The sequence below is a fragment of the Pinus tabuliformis genome, chromosome 2_2 (genome assembly GCF_031772625.1).
Source record: "Pinus tabuliformis cultivar Carrire ecotype Pingquan chromosome 2_2, CPIR1, whole genome shotgun sequence".
In the NCBI taxonomy this organism is placed as follows: Eukaryota; Viridiplantae; Streptophyta; class Pinopsida; order Pinales; family Pinaceae; genus Pinus; species Pinus tabuliformis.
In genome coordinates, this window is record NC_142300.1 from 801,201,247 (window position 1) to 801,217,771 (window position 16,525).

At 52.6% G+C, this 16,525-nt stretch overlaps 2 non-coding genes across 2 annotated transcripts in view; both read right to left on the bottom strand.

Annotated features, from left to right (window-relative positions):
* The window catches only part of LOC149195204 (25S ribosomal RNA), a 3,358-nt gene extending 2,987 nt beyond the window's left edge, over window positions 1-371 (bottom strand). Inside the window, exon 1 of the ribosomal RNA XR_016255556.1 lies at window positions 1-371. This exon is cut by the window's left edge and continues 2,987 nt beyond it. This is a non-coding gene — a ribosomal RNA (25S ribosomal RNA).
* A 1,415-nt stretch (window positions 372-1,786) lies between these two features.
* On the bottom strand, window positions 1,787-3,599 carry LOC149195205 (18S ribosomal RNA). Its single transcript, XR_016255444.1, has one exon. It is a non-coding gene; the product is annotated as an 18S ribosomal RNA (ribosomal RNA).
* Between the last annotated feature and the right edge of the window lie 12,926 nt (window positions 3,600-16,525).

Sequence of the window (16,525 nt, forward strand, 5' to 3'; positions counted from 1 at the left end):
CGCTTCCCTCCCGGCAATTTCAAGCACTCTTTAACTCTCTTTTCAAAGTCCTTTTCATCTTTCCCTCGTGGTACTTGTTCGCTATCGGTCTCTTGCCCGTATTTAGCCTTGGATGGAATTTACCACCCAATTAGGGCTGCATTCCCAAACAACCCGACTCGCCGACAATGCCTCGTGATGCAGCAGGGTCCCGGGCCGACGGGGTTGTCACCCTCTCAGGCGCCCCCTTCCAAGGGACTTGGCCCAGGTCCGCCACTGAGGATGCTTCTACAGACTACAATTCAGGCAGCGCCTCCACCCATCAATCCACAACACCAATCCATAACACCAATCCACAACAATCCCACCTCTCCTCCGTAAAGCTAGGGGCAAAAGGAAGAAGGGAAGAAAACAACACCAAAGAAACAAAGATCCCAAGAAAAGAGAGAAGCTCAACAACACGCCGAGTAGATGTCCGCTAACCAAAGAGAAATCAAACAAGGCACCCAATCAAAAAAGCATCCCACCTCTTCACACCCTCCCACATGCATTCAACACAACACCCTTTCCAGCTTTACAACATAGCAAACAACGAAGCAAATAAATCACAACCTAAAATTGACCAATAGAAAAGACAAGGGCCACGATGAGACCAGTGTCTGGAGCACATCACTGAGAGGCACACAGCCCCCCAACCCAGTGGCACAAGGCTTCAAACGACAAATAGACTGCTGCTAATAACACAATCCCACCCCGCTCTTGCACCCCTTCGTGTACAAAACACCAAAGAACCTTTCCAGCGAGAGAGTCAACGGGAATCAAATAATCAAACTCCAAATAGGAGTTGTCACGGGCCGACACTCAATGCTGGAGAAAGCTGCAGGCCACAAATACATCGATGGTGCAAGGCCACTATAGAGAGGGACGTCCGCAAAGCGCACACCATGAAACAAAGAAATGACACAAGTCCCAAAAAAAACCCATAATCCAAAGGGAAAAACAAAGACACAACCCGCTACTTCTTTTTCCCTCAGAAGGGGAGTGGGTCACGAGAGGATGAGGAATTCCCTCGACGGAAAAAGCACGAGATAAGATTGCCACCCTCATGCCTATCAGCGGGGAAAATTTTGATCTCGATGGAGCTCAGACCGAGGGATGGGTTTTTCATTACCTCGACACCCAACCCTTCCGCGAGGGCATGTCGAGGAATGGTCAGGAGGGACTAGGGTGGCCAGCTCAATGGGTTGAACTGCTCTTCATCCATCCCATACTGACCGCACCCCGACAATCTCGCCTCACGGAAGGTTTGAGCTACCAGGCGCACGCACAACCACTCCCGCGACCCAACCACCAGCGAAAAAGCTCACCCAAGCAACACATCAACCGCCGCCACCTTTTCGAGAGAACCAACTATGGAAGCCCGCACCCTTGGCCCATGCCTTCTAACGATCAAAAGACCGAGCACCGCCGCTACGAATGAGTCCGAATTTATCCATCGTATTTACCAAGCACCCCAACTCTGCAGCAACCATGCCCGGCCGAACAGATCGTCGGAAGGGCTCCCAAGAAACAAGCTTCTGGACCCCCTGCAGAAACACATTGGGGGGAAGAAAAACAAAGGATGGGTGGGACAAGCACAAGCATGGCTTGCAAGCACACACGAAAAAACAACTGTAGTTACCTTGAGACAAGAAACCAAAAATGTTCCCGCCAAACACCAAACCCGCTCCCCTAGAGACACACCACAAAGTTCCACATTGCAATCGAAACCAAACCAACCCGAACCAAAAAATAAAACCCCTGCTATCAATGATCCTACCACAGGTTCACCTAAGGTAACCTTGTTACAACTTCTCCTTCCTCTAAATGATAAGGTTCAATGAACTTCTCACGACGTCGACGGCGGCGAACCACCATCATCGATGCAATCCGAACACTTCACTGGATCATTCAATCGGTAGGAGCGACGGGCGGTGTGTATAAAGGGCAGGGACGTAGTCAACACGAGTTGATGACACGCGCTTACTAGGAATTCCTCGTTGAAGACCAATAATTGCAATGGTCTATCCCCATCACGATGTAATTTGAGAAGATTTCCCGATCCTCTCAAACCAGGAATAAAAACTCGTTGGCTGCATTAGTGTAGCGCATGTGCGGCCCAGAACTTCTAAGGGCATCACAGACCTGTTATTGCCTCAAACTTCCATGGCCTAAACGGCTATAGTCCCTCTAAGAAGCTGGCCGCGAAGGGGAACCTTCGCGTAGCTAGTTAGCAAGCTGAGGTCTCGTTTATTATCGGAATTAACTAGACAAATCGCTCCACCAACTAAGAATGGCCATGCACCACCACCCATAGAATCAAGAAAGAGCTCTCAATCTATCAATCCTTACTATGTCTGGACCTGGTAAGTTTCCTCGTGTTTAGTCAAATTAGGCCACAAGCTCCACTCCTGGTGGTGCCCTTCCTTCAATTCCTTTAAGTTTCAGCCTTGCGACCATACTCCCCCCGGAACCCAAACACTCTGATTTCTCAGAAGGTGCTGGCAGAGTCCTTAGAGCAACATCCGTCGATCCCTGGTCGACATCGTTTATGGTTGAGACTAGAACAGTATCTGATCGTCTTCGAGCCCCCAACTTTTGTTCTTGATTAATGAAAATATCCTTGGAAAATGCTTTTGCAGTGGTCCATCTTTCATAAATCCAAGAATTTCACCTCTGACAATGAAATACGAATGCCCCCAACAGTCCCTATTAATCATTACTCCGGTCCCAAAGGCCAACACAATAGGACCAGACTCCTATCATGTTATTCCATGCTAATGTATTCAGAGCATAAGATTGCTTTGAGCACTCTCATTTTTTCAAAGTAACAGCGCCGGAACCGCGGCCCAGCCAATTAAGGCCAGGAGCACGCCGCCAACAAAAGGGACGGAAGGGCAGGTGCACACCGAGTAGGCGAACCGACCTTTATGACCCAAGATCCAACTACGATCTTTATAACTGCAACAACTTAAATATACGCTATTGGAGCTGGAATTACCACGGCTGCTGGCACCAGACTTGCCCTCCAATTGATCCTCTCTAAGGGATTTAGATTGTACTCGTTCCAATTACCAGACTCAATGAGCCCAGTATTGTGTTTTATTGTCACTACCTCCCCATGTCAGGATTGGGTAATTTGCGCGCCTTCTGCCTTCCTTGGATGTGGTAGCCGTTTCTCAAGCTCCCTCTCTAGAATCAAACCCTAATTCTCCGTCACCCATCACCACCATGGTAGGCCTCTATCCTACCATCGAAAGTTGATAGGGTAGAAATTTGAATGAAGCATCGCCAGGACAAGGGCTGTGCGATCCATCGAGTTATCATGATTCACTGGAGAAGCGGGCAAGCTCGCGCCGACCTTTTATCTAAAAAATGCATCCCTTCAAAAGAGTCGGGACTTGGTGCACGTATTAGCTCTAGAATTACTACGGTTATCTGAGTAGTATGGTACCATCAAAAAAACTATAACTCATTTAATGAGCCATCCACAGTTTCATAGTCTGAATTAGTTCATACTTAGACATGCATGGCTTAATCTTTGAGACAAGCATATGACTATTGGTAGGATCAACTAGGTAGCACCCTCCCACTTCAAAGGGCATTCCGGGCACTCTCTTACCTAGATCCAACCTGAACACCATCAAGTCAAAGAGACGTCAAAATATCATGTAAAACTTTTATGCCTTGCACCTCTTACATCCCAAGAAGGAAGCACATGCAACATGCCAAGGACATGGCAAACAAATGGGCAGACATGCCAAGCCACAACACACCAAGGCCACTTCGGAGTTTGCAGCCACGGCCCAACCAACAACAAAACGAGCGATCACTCACCCACTGCCTTAGAAATGCCTCCAAAGGCCTCCATGCCCCACACCAAGGGCACCTAGGAGTCCACCCGAACAGCAGCAATGATGGACCTCGATTACCCGATCGCTTGCAGAAGCCTCGATGCGAAGGAAAAGGAAGGAAATAAAAAGAGGACGACCAACTGCACAAATCCTATCATAGAGAGGCCATACAAACCTCCTCGCCCCGCACCGATTCCACCTAGGAGTCCACCCGGATAGCAGCAACAGTGGACCTCGATCGGATGACGCCTGTGGTAGCCTCGACACAAAGGCAATGGAAGGAAACCATACAAGAAAAACTGAGCCCACAACCTCCCTTAGAAATGACCCCCAACCCACCCCTCCCCTCCCCGCACAGGGGCCACCTAGGAGTCCACCCGGACAGCAGCAACAATGGACCTCGATCACATGATCGCCTGCGGCAGCTTCAATGCAAAGAGGAAACGGAAGGAAATAAAACAAGACCAACCGAGCCCACAACCTCTCTTAGAAATGCCCCATGAACCTCCACGCCACGCACCGAGGCCACCTAGGAGTCCACCCGTGACAACAACAACGGTGGACCTCGATCACTTGACCGCCTGCGGCAACCACAATGCGAAGGCAAAGGAAGGAAGTAAATGCAAATCAAGAGGGTTGCTACAAAATACAAGAACACATATCCGAACAGGAGGAGGGATCGGGCAACTCCGCACCCCGTGCACCCTACATACAGGCAACCTAGGAGATTTCCCACAGCTTTACCGATCGGATGATGAATAATTTCCCCCTACGACCACCTCCACGCAAAGGAGGGAGGTCGAAGTGTTCCACCTCGAAATACTTCTTCCAAATAGCCCCCACCATCGATGACTATAGCAGCAAGCCTCCTCCCCATTGGACCATGAGTACATACACAATTGAAACAACAAGTGCCCCCCACCCCTCCCCACAGAGAGGCCACCTAGGAGTCCACCCAGACAGCAACAACGATGGACCTCGATCGCATGATCGCCTGCGGTAGCCTCAATGCAAAGGAAACTGAAGGAAACAAAACAAAAAGACCAACTGAGCCCACCACCTCTCTTAGAAATGCCCCTCGACCCTCCGCGCCACACACCGAGGCCACCTAGGAGTCCACCCGCAACAGCAGCAATGGTGGACCTCGATCACTTGACCGCTTGCGGTAACCACGATGTGAAGGCAAAGGAAGGAAGTAAATGCAAAGCAAGAGGGTCGCTACACAATACAAGAACGCATATCCGAACAGGAGGAGGGATCAGGCAGCTCCACACCCCACGCACCCTACGTACAAGCAACCTAGGAGATTTCCCACAGCTTTACCGACCAGACGATGAATAATTTTTCCCTACGACCACCTCCATGCAAAGGAGAGAGGTCGAAGCGTTCCACCTCGAAATCCTTCTTCTACATAACCCCCACTATCGATGACTATAGTAGCAAGCCTCCTCCCCATTGGACCACGAGCGCATACATAATTGAAACAACAAGTGCCCCCCAACCCTCCCCGCAAAGAGGCCACCTAGGAGTACACCCGGACAACAGCAACGATGGACCTCAATCGCATGATCGCCTATGGCAGCCTCAATGTAAAGGAAACAAAAGGAAACAAAACAACAAGACCTATCGAGCCCACAACCTCTCTTAGAAATGCCCCCCGACCCTCCACGCCATGCACCGAGGCCACCTAGGAGTCCACCCGCGACAGCAGAAACGGTGGACCTCAATCACTTGACCGCCTGTAGCAACCACAATGCGAAGGCAAAGGAAGGAAGTAAGTGCAAATCAAGAGGGTCACTACACAATACAAGAACACATATCTGAACATGAGGAGGGATCGGGCAGCTCCGCACCCCATGCACCTACGTACAGGCAACCTAGGAGATTTCCCACAGCTTTACCAACTAGACGATGAATACTTTTTCCCTACGGCCACCTCCATGCAAAGGAGGGAGGTCGAAGCATTCCACCTCAAAATCCTTCTTCCCGATAGCCCCCACCATCGACATAGCAAGCCTCCTCCCCATTATACAAGGAGCGCATACACAATTGAAACAACAAATGCCCATAAACGTTGTGACTTAACATTTCCAACTGCAAAAGCCTTCCATGCACGCAAGATGCAAGGAAAAGACGACCCCTCGATCAAACATATGGGCCACCACATCTACCAAAACCTCAAAGCCAACGCAACCACGAACGATGTGAAATTTGAAAGGAATGCCAACCCTTGACTTTACAATAAGGAGAACAGCGCCTCACATCGCCCGATGGAAAAAGCAAGCAAGAGGGAGGGTAGGTGGTTTACAACCAAAACCCTTCCATGTCCCTCTTAAATGTATGCATCTCAACAGAAAATGCCAACATGGAAAGAGTACAAGCACAGGACACCAGCTCCATAAACCGCCGAACAATGAACAAGCTAGCCATCACAAGGAGCCACACCACAACAACCCATACAACTCCAAAAACTTGGAGCAGAATGGGAATTGTTCACATATGCCTCCCGGGATAAGCATGGCCAACAATACTGCTCATGCGCTACCGAGTGGGTATGGAGAGAAGATGAAAATTGTACACCCTACAAATGACCCAAGGCCATTCTTGAGGCAAACCCAAAAAACCAACTCAATTACCAACCCACCTTTCACACGAAAAGCAAAACCCTCCACACCAAATAGGGAGGAGGTGAACAATATAACAAGGAGCCAATTTCAATGGAGCCTCAAGTGGCTGCCCAGCCCAATCAAAATTCTCTATTCACAACAACCGAGGGGAATGATAGTGACATAGGCAACGACGGAGTTTTGGGGCTTCCATCTGGGACCGCAACAACGAAGGCTCAAAGGAGTGCCGAGAAAAATTTCAAAATTCTTATCGTTGGGATGGGAAAGAGGGACGGGGATGAGCACAGCCCACATTACCACTCATGTGCTACCAAGTGGGGATGGAGAGAAGACGAAAATCGGTCGCCCCAAAAATGATCCAAGGCCATCGTTCAGGCAAACCCGACAAAGCAACTCGATTACCAACCCACCTTTCATACAGAAAGAAAACCTGTCACCTGTATCTTCTGGAGGGGCACGAGGGGGACCAGCACGAGCCAAGGAGCCACACCACAATAACCCATACAACACCAAGAACTTAGAGAGCAGAAGGGGAATTGTTCACGTATTCCTCCCGGGACGAGCATGGCCAACATTACCTCTCACACGCTACCGAGTGGGGATGGAGAGATGATGAAAATCGAACACCCTACAAACGACCCAAGGCCATTGTTTAGGGAAACCTGAAAATACAACTCGATTACCAACCCACCTTTCACACGGAAAGAAAACATGTTGCTGGTATCATCTGGAGGGGCACAAGGAGACCAAGATGAGCCAGGGAGCCAAACCACAACAACCCCTATAGTTCTAAGGACTTAGAGAGCAATTGTCCACATATGCCTCCCGGGACAAGCATGGGCAACATTACCGCTCATGCGCTACCGATTGGGGATGGAGAGAAGATGAAAATCGGCCACCCTACAAATGACCCACGGCCATCATTCAGGAAAACGTGAAAACACGACTCGATTACCAACCCACCTTTCACACGGAAAGAAAACCTATCGGTGGTATCATCTGGAGGGGCACGAGGGGGACCAGGATGAGCCAGGGAGCCACACCACAACACAACAATCCATACAGCTACAAGAAATTGGAGAGCGGAAGGGGAATTGTTCACATATACCTCCCATGATGAGCCTGGCCAACATTAACGCTCATGCGCTACCAGGTGGGGATGGAGAGAAGATGAAAATTGGCTGCCCCACAGACGACCCAAGGCCATCATTCAAGAAAATGTGAAAACACAACTCGATTACCAACCCACCTTTCACATGGAAAGAAAACCTGCCGCTGGTATCATCTGGAGAGGCAAGAGGGGACCAGGACGAGCCAGGGAGCCACACCACAACAACCCATACAGCTCCAAGAACTTGGAGAGCAGAAGGGGAATTGTTCACATATGCCTCCTAGGACGAGCATGGGAAACATTACCACTCATGCGCTACCGAGTTGGGATGGAGAGAAGATGAAAATCAGCCGCCCTACAAACCACCCAAGGCCATCGTTCAGGCAAACCCAAAAACACAACTCGATTACCAACCCACCCTTCACTTGGAAAGAAAACCTATTGCTGGTATCATCAAGAGGGGCACGAGGGGACCAGGACGAGCCAGGGAGCCACACCACAACAGCCCATACAGCTCCAAGGACTTGGAGAGCAGAAGGGGAATTGTTCACATATGCCTCCCAGGCCGAGCCTGGGCAACATTACCACCCATGCGCTACCGAGTGGGGATGGAGAGAAGATGAAAATCGGCCGCCCTACAAACGACCCAACGCCATCGTTCAAGCAAACTCGAAAACACAACTCGATTACCAACCCACCTTTCACACGGAAAGAAAACCTATCGCTAGTATCATTTGGAGGGGCATGCGGCGACCAGGACGAGCCAAGGAGCCACACCACAACAACCCATACAACTATAAGAACTTGGAGAGCCGAAGGGGAATTGCTCACATATGCCTCCCAAGACGAGCATGGCCAACATTACCACTCATGCGCTACCGAGTGCGGATGGAGAGAAGATGAAAATCAGCCGCCCCACAGACGACCCAAGGCCATTATTAAAGCAAACACGAAAACACAACTCGATTACCAACCCACCTTTCACACGGAAAGAAAACCTGCCGCTGGTATCATCTGGAGAGGCATAAGGGGATGAAGACGAGCTAGGGAGCCACACGACAACAGCCCATACAGCTCCAAGAACTTGGAGAGTGGAAATGGAATTGTTCACATATGCCTCCGAGGATGAGCATGGCCAACATTACCGCTCATGCGCTACCGAGTGGGGATGGAGAGAAATCGCTCGCCGTACAAACGACCCAAGGCCATCGTTCAGGCAAACGTGAAAACACAACTCAATTACCAACCCAAATTTCACACGGAAAGAAAACCTATCGCTTGTATCATCGGGAGGGGCACAAGGGGACCAGGATGAGCTAGGGAACCACAAAACAACAGCCCATATAGCTCCAAGGACTTGGAGAGCGGAAGGGGAATTGTTCACATATGCCTCCGAGGACGAGCATGGCCAACATTACCGCTCATGCGCTACCGAGTGGGGATGGAGAGAAGATGAAAATCGGCTACCCTACAAACGACCCAGGGCCATCGTTCAGGCAAACGTGAAAACACAACTCGATCACCAACCCACCTTTCACACGGAAAGAAAACCTGTCGCTGGTATCATCGAGAGGGGCATGAGGGGACCAGGATGAGCGAGGGAGCCACACCACAACAACCCATACAGCTCCAAGAACTTGGAGACTGGAAGGGGAATTGTTCACATATGCCTCCCAGGCTGAGCCTGGCCAACATTACCGCTCATGCGCTACCGAGTGGGGAAGGAGAGAAGATGAAAATTGGCCACCCCATAGACGACCCAAGGCCATCGTTCAGGCAAACCCAAAAACACAACTCGATTACCAACCCACCTTTCACACGGAAAGAAAACCTGTCGCTGGTATCATCTAGAGGGGCACGCGGGGACCAGGACGAGCCAAGGAGCCACACCACAACAGCCCATACAGCTCCAAGAACTAGGACAGTCGAATGGGAATTTTTCACATATGCCTCCCAAGACGAGCATGGCCAACATTACCGCTCATGCACTACCGAGTGGGGATGGAGAGAAGATGAAAATCAGCCGCCCCACAGACGACCCAAGGCCATCGTTCGGGAAAACATGAAAACACAACTTGATTATCAACCCACCTTTCACACGGAAAGAAAACCTGCCGTTGGTATCATCTGGAGAGGCACGAGGGGACCAGGGCGAGCCAGGGAGCCACACAACAACAGCCCATACAGTCCCAAGAACTTGGAGAGCATAAGGGGAATTGTTCACATATGCCTCCCAGGACGAGCATGGCCAACATTACTGCTCATGCACTACCGAGTGGGGATGGAGATAAGATGAAAATCGGTGGCCCTACAAATAACCCAAGGCCATTGTTTAGGAAAGCCCGAAAGCACAACTCGATTACCAACCCACCTTTCACACGGAAAGAAAACCTGTCGCTGGTATCATCTGGAGGGGCACACGGGGACCAGGACGAGCCAGGGAGCCACACCACAACAGCCCATACAGCTCCAAGAACTTGGAGAGCAAAAGGGGAATTGTTCACATATGCCTCCCAAGACGAGCGTGGCCAACATTACCGCTCATCCATTACCGAGTGGGGATGGAGAGAAGATGAAAATCGACAACCCTACAAACAACCCAAGGCCATCGTTCATGCAAACATGAAAACACAACTCGATTACCAACCCACCTTTCACATGGAAAGAAAACCTGCCACTGGTATCATCTCGAGAGGCATGAGGGGACCAGGAAACGCGAAAACACAACTCAATTACCAACCCACCTTTCACACGGAAAGAAAACTTGTCGCTCGGATCATTTGGAATTTGCATGGGCCCTCGCACGACTGAAACGAAGTGACAAGGGAGGGCCGGGAAAACGAGCAGCATGGACATGCACAAAGCCAACCTCGGGTCACATCTTAGCATTTTTCATACGAGCACATTGGCCTGTGCGCACCCTCGCCCGAACGAATTTGCATGGGTGTCCGTACAACCGAAACGAAGTGACAAGGGAGAGCTGGGAAAATGAGCTGCACAAACGTGCACAAAGCCAACCTCTGGTGACAACTTAGCATTTTTTTTATATGGGCTCGTTCACCCGGGCGCGCCCTCACCCGAACGAGTTCACACCGACGCCCTCAAACGACCTATCCGAATGACCGAAACGAAGAAACAAGGGAGAGCCGGGTAAACAAGCTGCCTGAACGTGCACAAAGCCAACCTCAGGTCACAATTTAGAATTTTTGATACGGGCTCATTCGCTCAGGCGCGCCCTCACCCGAACGACCTGCCCAAATGAGTTCACATGGGCGCCCTCAAACGACCCGCCCGAACGATTTTGCATGGGCGCGCGAACGACCGAAACGGAGCGACAAGGGAGCACTGGGCCAACGACCTGCACGAACATGCACAAAGCCAACCTCGGGTCACAACATAGCATTTTTAATACAGGCTCGTTCACCTGAGCGCACCCTCACCCAAACGAGTTCACACGGAAGCACTCAAACGACCCACCCAAATGATTTTGCATGGGCACCTGAACGACCGAAACGAAGCGACAAGGGAGAGCCGGGAAAACGAGCTACACGAACGTGCACAAATCCAACCTCGGGTCACAACTTTAGAATTTTTCATATGGGCTCGTTCGTTGGGGCGCACCCTTGCCCGAACGACCCGCCCAAATGAGTTCACATGGGCAGCCTCAAACGAGCGGCCCGAACGATTTAGCATGGGCGCCCGAATGACCGAAACGAAGCGACAAGGGAGAGTTGGGCAAACGAGCTGCACAAAGGTGCACAAAGCCAACCTCTGGTCACAACTTAGCATTTCTGATATGGACTCGTTCGCCTGGGCCTACCCTCGCCCGAACAACCCACTCGAATGAGTTCACACGGACGCCCCTAAACGACCTGCCTGCACGATTTTGCATGGCTACCCGAACGACCGAAACGAACCAACAAGGGGGCGCTAGGCAAACGAGCTGCACGAAGGTGCACAAATCCAACCTCGAGTCACAACTTAGCATTTTTTGATACAGGCTCGTTTTCCCGGGTTCGCCCTCGCCCGAACGACCCACCTGAATGAGTTCACATCGACGCCCTCAAACGACCCGCTCGAACGACCGAAACGAAGTGACAAGGGAGAGTCAGGAAAACGAGCTGCACGAATGTGCACAAAGCCAACCTCGGGTCACAACTTAGCATTTTTTATACGGGCTCGTTCGCCCGGGTGGGCCCTCACCCGAACGACCTGCCTAAATGAGTTCACATGGATGCCCTCAAACGACCCACCCGAACGACCGAAACGAAGTGACAAGGGAGAGCCTGGCAAACGAGTTGCACGCACCTGCACAAAGCGAACCTCGGGTCACAACTTAGCATTTTTGATACGGGCTCGTTCGCCTGGGCACGCCCTCCCCCAAACGACTCGCCCGAATGAGTTCACACGGACGCCCTCAAACGTCCTGCCCGAACGATTTTGCATGTGCGCTTGAACGACCGAAACGAAGCGACAAGGGAGAGCTGGGAAAATGAGCTGCACGAATGTACACAAAGCCAACCTTGGGTCACAACTTAGCATTTTTGATACAGGCTCGTTCGCCCGGGCGCACCCTCACCCGAACGACCCGCCCGAACGAGTTCACACGGGCGTCCTCAAACGACTCGCCCGAACGATTTTGCATGGGCGCCCGAACGAACGAAACGAAGCGACAAGGGAGTGCCATGCAAACGAGCTGCACGAACGTGCACAAAGCCAACTTGAGGTCATAACTTAGCATTTTGATATGGGCTCGTTCGCCTGGGCATGTCGTCGCCCGAACGACCCGCCCAAACAAGTTCACACGGGTGCCCTGAAACGACCCACCCGAACGATTTTGCATGGGCGCCCAAACGATGGAAACGAACCGACAAGGGAGAGCAGGGAAAATGAGCTACACGAATGTGCACAAAGCCAACCTCGGGTCACAACTTAGCATTATTGATACGAGTTTGTTCACCCGGGCACTCCCTCGCCTGAACGACCTGCCCGAACGAGTTCACACGGGGGCCCTCAAATGAAGCGCCCGAACGATTTTGCATGGGCGCCTGAACGATCGAAACGAACTAACAAGGGAGAACCGGGAAAACGAGCTACACGAATGTGCACAAAGCCAACCTCGGGTCACAACTTAGCATTTTTGATACAGGCTCGTTCGCCCGGGCGTGCCCTCGCCTGAATGACCGGCCCAAACGAGTTCACACGGGCACCCTCAAACGACCCACCCGAACGACCGAAACGAAGCGACGAGGGAGAGCCGGGAAAATGAGCTGCACGAACGTGCACAAAGCCAACCTCGGGTCACAACTTAGCAATTTTGATACAGGCTCGTTTGCTTGGGCGCGCCCTCGCCCAAACGACCCGCCCAAACGAGTTCACACGGGTGCCCTCAAACGACCCACCCGAACGATTTTGCATGGGCGCCCGAATGACCAAAACAAACCGACAAGGGAGAGCTGGAAAATGAGCTGCACGAACGTGCAAAAAGCCAACCTTGGGTCACAACTTAGCATTTTTGATACGGGCTCGTTCACCCAGGTGCACCCTCGCCCGAACGACCTGCCTGAACGAGTTCAAACGGGCGCCCTCAAACGACCTACCCGAACGATTTTGCATGGGCGCCCGAACATCTAAAACGAAGCGACAAGGGAGAGCTGGGCAAACGATTGCACGAACATGCACAAAGCCAACCTCGGGTCACAACTTAGCATTTTTGATATGGGCTTGTTCGCCCGGGCGTGCCCTCACCCGAACGACCTACTCGAACGAGTTCACATGGGTGCCCTCAAATGACCCGCCCGAACGATTTTGCATGGGTGCCCGAACGACCGAAATGAAGTGACAAGGGAGAGCCGGGCAAATGAGCTGCACGAACGTGCACAAAGCCAACCTCGAGTCACAACTTAGCATTTTTTATATGGGCTCGTTTGCCCGGGCGCACCCTCGCCCGAACGACCCACCCAAACGATTTTGCATGGGCGCCCGAACGACCGAAACGAACCGACAAGGGAGAGCCGGGAAAACGAGCTGCACGAACGTGCACAAAGCCAACCTCGGGTCACAACTTATCATTTTTGATACGGGCTCATTCGCTCGGGCGCGCCCTCGCCCAAACGACCCGCCCGAACGAGTTCACACGGGCACCCTCAAACGACCCGCCCGAACAATTTTTCATGGGCGCCCAAACGACCGAAACCAAGCGACAAGGGAGAGCTGGGCAAACGAGCTGCACGAACGTGCACAAAGCCAACCTCGGGTCACAACTTAGCATTTTTGATACGGGCTCATTCGCTTGGGCGCGCCCTCACCCAAACGACCCGCCCAAACGAGTTCACATGGGCGCCGTCACACAACCCGCCCGAACGAGTTCACACAGGCGCCATCACATGACCCGCCCGAACAATTTTGCATGGGCGCCCGAACGACCGAAACGAACCGACAAGGGAGAGCCGAGAAAAAGAGCTGCACGAACATGCATAAAGCCAACCTCGGGTCACAACTTAGCATTTTGATATGGGCTCTTTCACCCGGGCATGCCCTCGCCCAAACTACCCGCCCGAACGAGTTCACACGGGCGCCCTCAAACAGCCTGCTTGAATGATTTTGCATGGGCACCTGAACTACTGAAATGAACCAAAAAGGGAGAGCCGGGCAAACGAGCTGCACGAACGTGCACAAATCCAACCTCAGGTCACAACTTAGCATTTTTGATATGGTCTCGTTCGCCCGGGCGCGCCCTCGCCCGACCTGCCTGAACAGGTTCGGACGAACGCCCTCACCCGACCTACCTGAATGGGTTTGCACGGACGCCCTCGCTTGACCTGCCCGAACGGATTTGCACGAACGCCCTCGCCCGACCCGCCCGAACCGACAAGGGAGAGCCGGGAAAACGAGCTGCACGAACGTGGACAAAGCCAACCTCGGGTCACAACTTAGCAATTTTGATACAGGCTCGTTTGCTCGGGCGTGCCCTCGCCCAAACGAGTTCACACGGGCGCCCTCAAACGACCCACCCGAACGATTTTGCATGGGTGCCCGAACGACCAAAACGAACCGACAAGGGAGAGCCGGGAAAATTAGATGCACGAACGTGCACAAAGCCAACCTCGGGTCACAACTTAGCAATTTTGATACAGGCTCGTTTGCTCGGGCGCGCCCTCACCCAAACGACCCGCCCAAACGAGTTCACACGGGCGCCCTCAAACGACCCACCCGAACGATTTTGCATGGGCGCCCGAACGACCAAAATGAACCGACAAGGGAGAGCCGGGAAAGCGAGCTGCACGAACGTGGAAAAAGCCAACCTTGGGTCACAACTTAGCATTTTTGATACGGGCTTGTTCACCCGGGTGCACCCTCACCCGAACAACCCGCCTAAACGAGTTCAAAGGGGCGCCCTCAAACGACCTACCCGAACAATTTTGCATGGGCGCCCGAACGTCTGAAACGAAGCGACAAGGGAGAGCTGGGCAAACGAGTTGCACGAAAATGCACAAAGCCAACCTCGGGTCACAACTTAGCATTTTTGATATGGGCTTGTTCGCCCGGGCGCGCCCTCACCCGAATGACCCGCCCGAACGAGTTCACACAAGTGCCCTCAAACGACCCACCCGAACGATTTTGCATGGGCGCCCGAATGACAGAAACGAAGCGACAAGGGAGAGCCGGGCAAACGAGCTGCACGAACATGCACAAAGCCAACCTCGAGTCACAACTTAGCATTTTTGATATGGGCTCATTCGCTCGGGCACGCCCTCGCCCGAACGACCCACCTGAATGAGTTCACACAGGCGCCCTCAAACGACCTGCCCAACGATTTTGCATGGGCGCCCGAACGACCGAAACGAAGCGACAAGGGAGAGTCGGGCAAACGAGTTGCACAAACTTGCACAAAGCCAACCTCGGGTCACAACTTAGCATTTTTGATATGGGCTCGTTCGCCTGGGCGCGCCCTCACCCGAACGACCCGGCCGAACGAGTTCACACGAGCACCCTCAAACGACCCGCCCAAACGATTTTGCATGGGCGCCCGAACGACCGAAACGAACCGACAAGGTAGAGCCGGGCAAACGAGCTGCACGAACGTGCACAAAGCCAACCTCGGGTCACAACTTAGAATTTTTGATACGGGCTCGTTTGCCCGAGTGCACCCTCACCCAAACGACCTGCCCGAACGAGTTCACACGGCGCCCTCAAACGACCCGCCCGAACGATTTTGTATGGGCGCCCGAATGACCGAAACCAAGTGACAAGGGAGAGTTGGGCAAACGAGCTGCACGAACGTGCACAAAGCCAACCTCGGGTCACAACTTAGCATTTTTGATACGGCCTCGTTCGCCCGGGTGTGCCCTCACCCAAACAACCCGCCTGAACGAGTTAACACAGGCGCCGTCACACAACCCGCCCGAACGATTTCACACTGGCGCCGTCACATGACCCGCCCGAACGATTTTGCATGGGCACCTGAACGACCAAAACGAACCAACAAGGGAGAGCCGGGAAAACGAGCTGCATGAACGTGCATAAAGCCAACCTCGGGTCACAACTTAGCATTTTGATACGGGCTCTTTCACCCAGGCACGCCCTCGCCCAAACGACCCGCCCGAATGAGTTAACACGGGCGCCCTCAAACGACCCGCTTGAATGATTTTGAATGGGCGCCCGAACTACTGAAATGAATCGAAAAGGGAGAGACGGGCAAACGAGCTGCACGAATGTGCACAAATCCAACCTCAGGTCACAGCTTAGCATTTTTGATACGGTCTCGTTCGCCCGGGCGCGCCCTCGCCCGACCTGCCTGAACAGGTTCGCACGGACGCCCTCACCTGACCTACCTGAACGGGTTTGCACAGATGCCCTCGCTTGACCTGCCCGAACGGATTTGCACGGACGCCCTCGCCCGACCCGCCCGAACA